Raw genomic sequence first — 10383 nt, 5'->3', positions numbered from 1 at the left:
AATATGATGTTAATTTTTTAAATTTATCAGATATCGAATTGAATTCAGATAAATCATTCTATAAATGAATTTAGAGTTAGATAATAATGAATCCAACCCGAATCCTCGATCCATTTACATCCCTACCTAAAACCCTGCTTATGCATTGTACCCTTTTATTTTTTATGGTTTTCGGCCTCCGAATTTGACAGGTAAGATTACCAAATGATCTGTTCACTTAATAGAAAAATGGGTCAAAACATAGAAAGTCAAAAAGCTAGTTCCCTCCTCCAGATTAATACCCGACAAATTCCATCATGAATAGAAAATGAGAGTAAGGAAAGAACTCACTAAAAAAAAAATTTGTATATAGGTAAATGAATTCTCCCAGCCTTGCTTTAGGTGCTCAACTCAGTTTGGATTAACTCATCCAATGAGAATTATTCTCGTATGGTGCCTGATTCGTACCTAGAGATTAAATCGATTCTAGGTGTGGATTAAGCACCGCATAAGAATGGTTCTCGTATCAATACCTGATCTGGACTTCTATCCATCAACTAATTAATTAAATAGCACATATAGCTATTTACGTGGTTATTATCAGTTGTTACCGGGAGTAATATTAATTAGTTGGGCTAGTGGGAGTGTCTGTCTCAATGACTAATTTTGTTCCTCTATATAAGTGTATTTAAGATTTACAATGACACAACATGCCTCAACCTTATCCCAACTAAATGGGGTCGGCTAAATGGATCCATGAAAAAAAATCCCACTCATGAACAATCAGTAACCCAGATCTTAGCCCTCTAAGTAGCTCTGTTAGATACCATTCTTGGGTGAAGACTTAACTTTTGCATGTCTCTTCTTCCTAACTTCTGAATGGTCATTTTTGGCTTGCCCCTAGTCCTTTTCACTCCATCCACTTGCATGTTGTTGTTCATCTATACTGGTACATCCAAAGGTCTCCTTTGAACATGTCTATACCAATGTAACCAACATTCTCTAAGCTTATCCTGAATTAGAGCAATTCCCAAATCGGTTTTAACCTTGTCATTTCTTACTCTATCTCTCAAGATTTTGCTACACATCCATCTCAACATCCTCATCTCTGCCACACTCAGTTTATATATGTTACGCTTCTTGACTGCCCAACATTCTGCACAGACATCATAGCTGGTCTTATAACTGTCATATATGATTTTTCTTTAAGCTTTAGATGGATACGTCGATCACATAACACTTCGAACGCCCCTCTCCATTTCATCCATCCTAATTTAATTCTGTGGGAAACATCATCATCAATCTCACTTTCTTTGTTTAAGGTAGAGCCCAAATATCTGAAACAGTCGCTTTGCGGGATCTCTCTCCCCTCAATTTTCACTCCCTAATCGACTAAAGTTACATCTTATATATTCTGTCTTCGTTCTACTTATCTTGAGACCACTCGATTCCAAAGTAGATCTCCATAGTTCCAACTTATCATTAATTTCTACCACTGTTTTACCAACAAGAGCAATATCATCTACAAAAAGCATACACTATGGGATCTCTCCTTGAATATTCTTGGTTAAATCACATCTCTTAATTGCCTCTTATCTTGTTTCCAAATATTTAAAATACATGAATAAAATGGATTTAAAAAAATAAGTTGAAACTAAAGTATCATTTTTTTTATATCAAAAGTTGTCATGCCATGCAAATACATATGTAAAATATAATTATTATCCTCATTGGAAAAAAATTTGTCATACCAAAAAGGCAAAATTATAAGATTACAAAAAAAATAACAAAAACCAGATCATGATCTCCTTAATTAGACCTTACCAAAAGAAAAAAAAAATGATCTCCTTAATTAGACCAAACCATCACTCAAACCTTGTCTTTATAATCCGAACATCAAGCCCTGGCCTCTTCCATCATTATCCTTCGTTTCCCTACTTCTCAAAATAGGGAGTCCAGGTTCATCAATATACATATCAGAAAACAACCCTTGGTTTGGTGCTAGGATAGTTTATCATGCAAGTCAACCCAGGGCCAATGGAAAGCAGATAAAGGTATCTTCAATGCATGGCAAAAGGAGATCTTTTCATCCTACCCGTGTTTGGGCATAGTCGAGGGGTGATCGACAAGGAGTGGTTCCTTTTCCCATGATATTGCAACTTTGTACCACGAAGTTTCACTAATTATCAAATAAAATAATTTGTTTTGGAATCAAAGGACCACAGCACAATGCAGCCCATGATTATTAATCACATAAAAGAAATTGCACAACAATAATCTTGAAATAACATGCTTATACCTGTCTAAACATTACGCACTGAAAAAATAAAAAAAAGTCAAATAAATGAGAGCCAATCCAATTTGATGGTCGTCTTAGATGGATGACACTGGTTTCTCTCTCTTCTTTTTTTCTTTTTGTGTGCGTGTGTGTGTGATAAATGTAATAGATATACCTCAAAGTCCCTTGCTCAATCCAAGATTTAGGTCAAAAGAAGTTAACCTAGTACACCAAAGTTATTGAAAAATTAAGGATTATCGAAGGGTGTATACAAATGATAAGACAATCACAAGGGACACATGAATTTACATGAGATACTGCATGATGAAATTTTACACATGATCAATCCATACTGTTATATGCAAATCCGACTGTTAGAATAGTTGAATTACCTTTCTATGTGTCCCATGCACCCTCCTATCATTTTAAAGGGTCTTTCTAGAAGTCAATATGTCTAGTGAAATATAACAGTTCATTATCTGCCACTTGGCTATGCATGAGGTAGACCATAGGATAAAGGACCCTACAAACATCTCAATGACTAAATTTTAGTCCAAAGTTAGAAGAAAAGTTTCTCAAACTCTGATTCAAAGTTTTAGTATAATTACCAAGATGTCATCAAATGGAGATGAATATAAAATACTGAATGACATCTTTTGAAATTTTAGCTATTTCCTCTACTCGTTTTAAGTTGAAATTATACCAATGAGATGTTCGCCTAATTCTTTAGCATAAGGAGTAATCCATGCATTGCCATGTGACAAATAGTGTGAATCATTATACTTCACTAGGCATAGTGACAAGAAAGAAAACCCAATTTTAAATATGTTTTCTGAAAAAAAACTTTTGCCTTAAATTTTAGGTTAAACTTCTTTCCCCCTTTAAAAAATGAGGCAAATATAATCTAGAGTTCAAGGTTCCAGAGCTGCATGCTAAAAATAAATTATTGGCTTGTATTGGAGTTTAATAAATTAGTAGACCCTAAGGTCCTCTGATCATATGTCAAATTTTAATCTAAATAGAATTTGTAAGTGATAAAGTATAATATTGAAAAATAAAAATATTTATGAGAGAAAAAATAAAAAAATTAATCCAATAGTGATTAGAGTATAACTAGCGTACATAGACATATGAGGAACCGATAGAAATGGTGAAGGGATACTTTAGGGAGACCATAGAAAAATATCAAAAAATGGGATCCATCATCATCATAGGTGAGAAGTAAGGCCTTCCTCAATGGATTCAGCTCGTTTCCAATTCTTCATCCTCTAGATCCAATACCCTTCTTGTGCGCAATATGTGTGCCATTATAATCCAACGGTTGTGGATACTAGGGTTATTCAAACCATTTTTTACCCCTCGAACAACCATTGTCCAGCTTCAATGCTTTGAATTTCTATCGGTTTCTACCATCATTCTATGATCAATCATATGTTTGTTTTCTTTCCCATTTGCTCTGTTTTATCCTTTTCCCTTTTCCACTCTCTCATGGCTTTTGTTGGGCTATTTATCTCACTAATAAATATCATCCGCACACCTATAATTGTCCCCCTTATTAAGCAGATAATCTACATGAGAAGCTTGATCCAATGACGACATCAGTGACCTGAACGGGGAAAGTTCAAAATCTGAAGGAAAGGAGGAATGATGTGCAAAGCAGTTTAACAGCAGAAGAAAACGCTGGACAAGTCAAGATTGATACTGCGAGAAATTGGTTCCTTCTTCCCTAATCTCTTCTCCCTTCTTCATTTTAAGATTTTCTCCACCTTCTTCCCTCCCTTCTTCGTTTCAGGATGGGAGACAGAGATTCCTCCGGATCCGGTTGGCCATATGGTTTAGTAACTCGGATCAGGTCCTCGTACGAGAACGTTTTTGTACGAACCTGTGACAGTCACAGTGGATCCCACCGCCTCCCTCTCTTAATTGCATTGTTTCATGAAATTAGCGGAATCCACGTGTTTATTATAGGCTCATACGAAAATGTTTCGTTCAAGGACCCCATGTGCTCTCGAGTAACCCTAGCATGCATCCATAGCCATTGGATGATAATAGGACATGGATTTCCTGTAGGAAAGGAATTGAAAAAAAATTGAATAAGAATTGAAGACGAGCCAAATCCTTTAGACCAACTTTGAAAGCTTACATGCACATACATGCACAGTTGTCATTCCCATTATGGATTTCCATGTTTTCCCCGATCGATGTTAACATCCTCTCTATCGAACATTCTAAATCTGATCAAGTACTTAATGGGCTGGATCAGATAGGCTCTTGGTTATATTGAGAATTGCTAGGCCCATCCAGCCCAAAAGGGGGCTGGCCCAATTCAGGCACTTGCAGGCTTAAAAGTTAAAACCCACCCCTCTCCTCAACCTCTGCCTCTTCCCTCTCATTATGTCTCTTAAATAAACACAACACAACACAACACTACAAAACACAACAAACACGAAAATGGATCAGGAATTGTATGAGTTAGCATTCAATATCTATCATTTCTGTTTTCAAATATTCCCTTTTTTATCTTTGTAATGGCAAAAGGAAGAATTGGTGTTAGATGTTGACTCGTACGACCAAGTGATCGTACAAACAGTGGATCCTATCTCCCTAAACATCCCTGACAACCCTTACCCCACCCCGGACAACCTCCGCCCCATTGGCTGCAATTTTATCATTACTAGGAAAGAGTCGTTTCATGAACTCATCAATGATCTTACCAAAAAAAATAGAAACTCATCAATGATGAATTAATATAAAGATGAAGTCCTTTTAGGTTAGGTTGTGTATTGAGAAGTTGGCTAGGCTGTAAATAATAGTAACACTGCTACTGAACTCTCTTTTTCAAAAAAAAATTTCTCTGTAATGCAAGCAATACTGAGAGGTGTGAGGACGAGCGCTGTAACCCTATTCTTCATTGATAGTGAAGCAGGATCTCATCTCACCGGGGACGTAGGCAACCTTGCCGAACCTCGTAAAATCCGTGTGCATTGTTTGTTTTGTTTTTCCATTATCTTCTGCATCGTTTTAGGGTTGCGTTTCTACACTTCCCTCCCTTCTTCGTTTCAGGATGGGAGACAGAGATTCCTCCGGATCCGGTTGGCCATATGGTTTAGTAACTCGGATCAGGTCCTCATACGAAAACGTTTTTGTACGAACCTGTGACAGTCACAATGGATCCCACCGCCTCCCTCTCTTAATTGCATTGTTTCATGAAATTAGCGGAATCCACGTGTTTGTTATGGGTTCATACGAAAATGTTTCGTTCAAGGACCCCATGTGCTCTCGAGTAACCCTAGCATGCATCCATAGCCATTGGATGATAATAGGACATGAATTTCCTGTAGGAAAGGAATTGAAAAAGAATTGAATAAGAATTGAAGACGAGCCAAATCCTTTAGACCAACTTTGAAAGCTTACATGCACAGTTGTCATTCCCATTATGGATTTCCATGTTTTCCCCGATCGATGTTAACATCCTCTCTATCTAACATTCTAAATCTGATCAAGTACTTAATGGGCTGGATCAGATAGGCTCTTGGTTATATTGACAATTGCTAGGCCCATCCAGCCCAAAAGGGGGCTGGCCCAATTCAGGCACTTGCAGGCTTAAAAGTTAAAACCCACCCCTCTCCTCAACCTCCGCCTCATCCCTCTCATTATGTCTCTTAAATAAACACAACACAACACAACACTACAAAACACAACAAACACGAAAATGGATCAGGAATTGTATGAGTTAGCATTCAATATCTATCATTTCTGTTTTCAAATATTCCCTTTTTTATCTTTGTAATGGCAAAAAAAAGAATAAGTGTTGGATGTTGACTCGTACGACCAAGTGATCTTACAAACAGTGGATCCTATCTCCCTAAACATCCCTGACAACCCTTGCCCCACCCCGGACAACCTCCGCCCCATTGGCTGCAATTTTATCATTACTAGGAAACAGTCGTTTCATGAACTCATCAATGATCTTACCAAAAAAAATAGGAACTCATCAATGATGAATTAATATAAAGATGAAGTCCTTTTAGGTTAGGTTGTGTATTGAGAAGTTGGCTAGGCTGTAAATAATAGTAACACTGCTACTGAACTCTCTTTTTCAAAAAAAAAGAAAGAAAAGAAGAAGAAGAAGAAGAAGTTGAACTCTCTTTTGCTTTTTTTTTTTTTTTTTTTTTTTTTGTTTCTAAAACTTGAGAGCATTGCTCGTCATATGGGGGGAAAAATTAAAATCGGAATATAGGAATGCGATAATCAAAATATTGGTAGCATAGTTTTAGGTATTGGTATCGAATTAATCATATCGACTGAGACCAATCTTGATACCTAGTTGATCTGGGATTGGTTATTGTATCGGTATCAAGGGCAAAATTGTTAGGAAAACCTATTTGTATAAAAAATAAGGTAATATTGATCCATCCGAATTGATACAGTCGATCCCAAATCAAGATCATATAGGTATCAACTGAGACCTATATCAATACCACTATAAATACCAATAACTAAATCCTTGATTGGTAATGCTTTTTCTTTGTTTATTTTTCATAAAAAAATATTGATAAAATAAAAATCCTATTTCCAGTTGATAGGTCCAAGTAGGCCGTCAGGTCAACCATGTCTTCCAGATTTAAGTGTATACCATTCTCTTGGTTGTTCATGACAAATAAATACATCTGAGCATATCTGAGTGTGGAAAAGAATCAGGCCATATTCCATAAGTGCTAAAATTATTAGTGGTTAAGATATCACCAATATTGGGGAAACGAGTAACTTTTAGGTGTGGATCAGGATATCTCAGCACAAAGAGTAATCCTTAAACCAAGTAAAAAAACGTACAAAGCTTAGAAGAAAAGTTTCATTTATCTGTCAATCTGTTGGATGTGCTGACGTTGAACATAATTTATTCAATGCAAAAAAAGTTAAGAAGGAGACATGAAACGATACATATCTATGACCCAGTGACCACCTTTCAAATCAAATATGCATTTGGCAACTTTGGCACGTAACTTGAGTTTTTCTACCCCACGCGTTTCCCTGATATTATTGTTGCATAAACCATATATTTTGAAAAAATATATAAAAAAAAATTGATAAAAAAGAAAAAGGAATCCCACGGGTATCTACCCTCCTAGCTCGGATGGTAAGAAAAGTAATTCATCTTTTTTTACCCTTGAATTCCATCCCTTCTTCGGTATCGTTAGATAGGAGCGTCAATTCTGCGCTCATACCAATAAACTCGACCTAGATCGACTTGATTAATAAATGTATCGGATTTGAAATAGGCATTCACGATGTAGGTAGCTAGTTCGTCAGGCACCCGACCAACCGATACATTTATATGCCCGACTTGAATCAACTCGTAGCCCAACCCAGCCTGACCCCTTTAATACTACATAAAATTTCTATTTTACGACTATTAGTAAGAAACTAATTAAGCTTTCTTACCCTTTGTTTTGTAATAGGATTTGATTTAATTAAACTTCATTTTGTAAGTTGTAATGGTTATAATCTTATCTTTTTTTTTTTTTTTTAAATGAACAACCATAATCTCAATCTAGTTAAGAATAGAATTTTACGGTAGGCACGTTTAAAGCCTGTTTAGAGCCCGTTTAGGCTTAAATAGGAAGTCCAATTAAAGTCCAACATCGATCGGCTTGACTATAAACAGTACCATGTCCCCCATACCTAGGCTCATTTACTTAACACATGTGTTCATGGTGCAAGGTTTTCAAGTGGTCATGCCCCGATTAAGCCCAATCGAGACAAGCCTGGCCCGACCGATTGACACCCCTATCGTTAGACGATGTTTTTGTTGTGTATGAGAAGAGATAGAATCCGTTGCTCGTATGATCACCTGATCATACCAGTCAGCAACTAACACTTGTCCTATTTTCTACTATTATAATGATAAAGAGATATATCTAAGAATAAAAAAGACAGATGTTGATAGTTGACTAGTATAATCAGGTGATCGTAAAAGAACCCTTGTTCTTGTATGTTCTCGTAAGGAACCCTTGGACGTTTTACCAAAAAAAAAACTCTTATATATCCGAACTGATTCACCATGCACTCTTTTCTTGTAAAAAAAAAAATTCCATACTCTGAATTGAATCTGGATGAGTCTCCTGACATTACCTTGTAGCAGGAGAGTAACTACGCCGGTAAGCAGCAGACGTGTGGGACCCATGACCAACGATTTTCTGTGAAATTCGTCTACAGTATCTAACTGTTCGCTACAATTTGAACCGACTTCATTTCAAAACCTTAAAAATTATTTTAATTTTTTATTCATCCACTCCCTTTAATTTCCTTTAGGCATGCTATTTATAGGCTTACCATATGAAGAATAAGACTAGCAGAAGCGCAAAAACCAGAGAGAGAATAACAAGGACTTCACTGTGGTGTTGGGTCTCTTGTTGGTCCTGTGGAGTTTGTGGGCATGGGTGTACATCCTCATCCTTGGCAAGAGCAAAAAACAGCTCCCACCAGGCCCCGTCCCTCTCCCCATCGTTGGGAACCTCTTCGAACTCGGTAACAAACCCAACGAGTCGCTGGCTCGACTTGCTACCACCTATGGCCCACTCATGACTCTCCAGCTAGGTCGCGTGACGACCATCGTTGCTTCCTCTGCCACAAGAGCCAAAGAGGTCCTCCAAACCCACGATCAGGCCCTCGCTGGTCGAACCGTCGTGGATGCGGTTCGTGCGTTGAACCACAACCAGGGATCCATAACCTGGCTTCCTCCGTCTTCCCAGTGGCGAAATCTACGCAAGCTCTGCAACAATCACATTTTCCCCGCACATAGACTCGATGCTAGCGATTCCGTGCGGCGCCAGAAGGTGCGGGAGCTCCTCACTCATGTTCGTGAAAGTGCCCAGATTGGTCGAGCCGTTGACATTGGTCAGGCCGCATTTACCACCTCCCTTAACCTGCTATCGAACACCACTTTCTCCGTCGACTTGGCCGGTCCAGAATCAGAGTCCGCCCAGGACTTCAAACCATTGATCCGAAGAATAATGGAGGAAGAAGGGAGGGAAGAAAGAGGACAAAATCTCAAAACGAAGAAGGAAGCTTTGATTTGCTTTGCTTTGTTTGGAAAATCCAAGGAAAAAAAAAAAGAAAAGAAAAGAAACAATTTTAGGGCTGAAGCATGTTATAATATGTCCAGCTTTAATGCTTTGAATTTTTATCGGTTTCTACCATCATTCTGTGATCAATCATATGTTTGTTTTCTTTCCCATTTGCTCTTTTTTATCCTTTTCCCTTTTCCACCCTCTCATGGCTTTTGCTGGGCTATTTAGCTCACTAGTAAATATCATCAGCACACCTATAATTGCTTCTCTTATCAAGCAGACAATCTACAAGACAAGCTCGATCCAATGACAACATTAGTGACCTGAAAGGGGAAAGTTCAAAATCTGAAGGCAAGGAGGAATGATGAGAAAAGCACTTAAACAGCAGAAGAAAAAGCTGGACAAGCCAAGACTGATACTGCGAGAAATTGTTTCCATCTTCCCTTATCTCTTGTCTCTTCTTCATTTTAAGATTTTTTCCTCCTCTCCCTTCTTCGTTTCAGGTTGGGAGATAGAAGATGATGCAGCTCCTCCTATCTGTTCGGATCCGATAGGTTGCATGGTTGAGTAATCCGGGTTCAGATCAGGTCTTCGTACGAGAGCATTCTCGTACGAGCCTCTGACAGACACATGGATTCTACCGTGTCTTAGTTGTATTGATCCATAAAATTGGTGGAATCCACGTCTGTCATAGGCCCTTACGTGAATGTTTACGTTCGAGGATCTCACGTGCTCTTAAGCAACCCTAGCATGCATTCATAGCCTTTGGATTAAAAGAATGAAGAATCGAAGACAAGCGGAATCTTTCTCCAATGGTCATTAATCCTCTCTGGGAAAGGCGAATAGACCAATTTTGAAAGCTTACATGCATAGCTGTCATTTCCATCATGGATTTCTTTTTTCCTTCCGAAAATGAATGAGCTGTCCGTAAGATCACCTGATCCAAAATGGGCTGATTAAATAGGCACTTTACTATATTGACAATCACTACGCCCATGCATAGCTGTCATGCCCACTTCAGGCTCTTGCAGGCGGCTTAAAAGTTAAAACCCACCC

The sequence above is a fragment of the Macadamia integrifolia genome, chromosome 3, assembly GCF_013358625.1.
Source record: "Macadamia integrifolia cultivar HAES 741 chromosome 3, SCU_Mint_v3, whole genome shotgun sequence".
In the NCBI taxonomy this organism is placed as follows: Eukaryota; Viridiplantae; Streptophyta; class Magnoliopsida; order Proteales; family Proteaceae; genus Macadamia; species Macadamia integrifolia.
Note: the sequence above shows the minus strand (reverse complement) of the source record.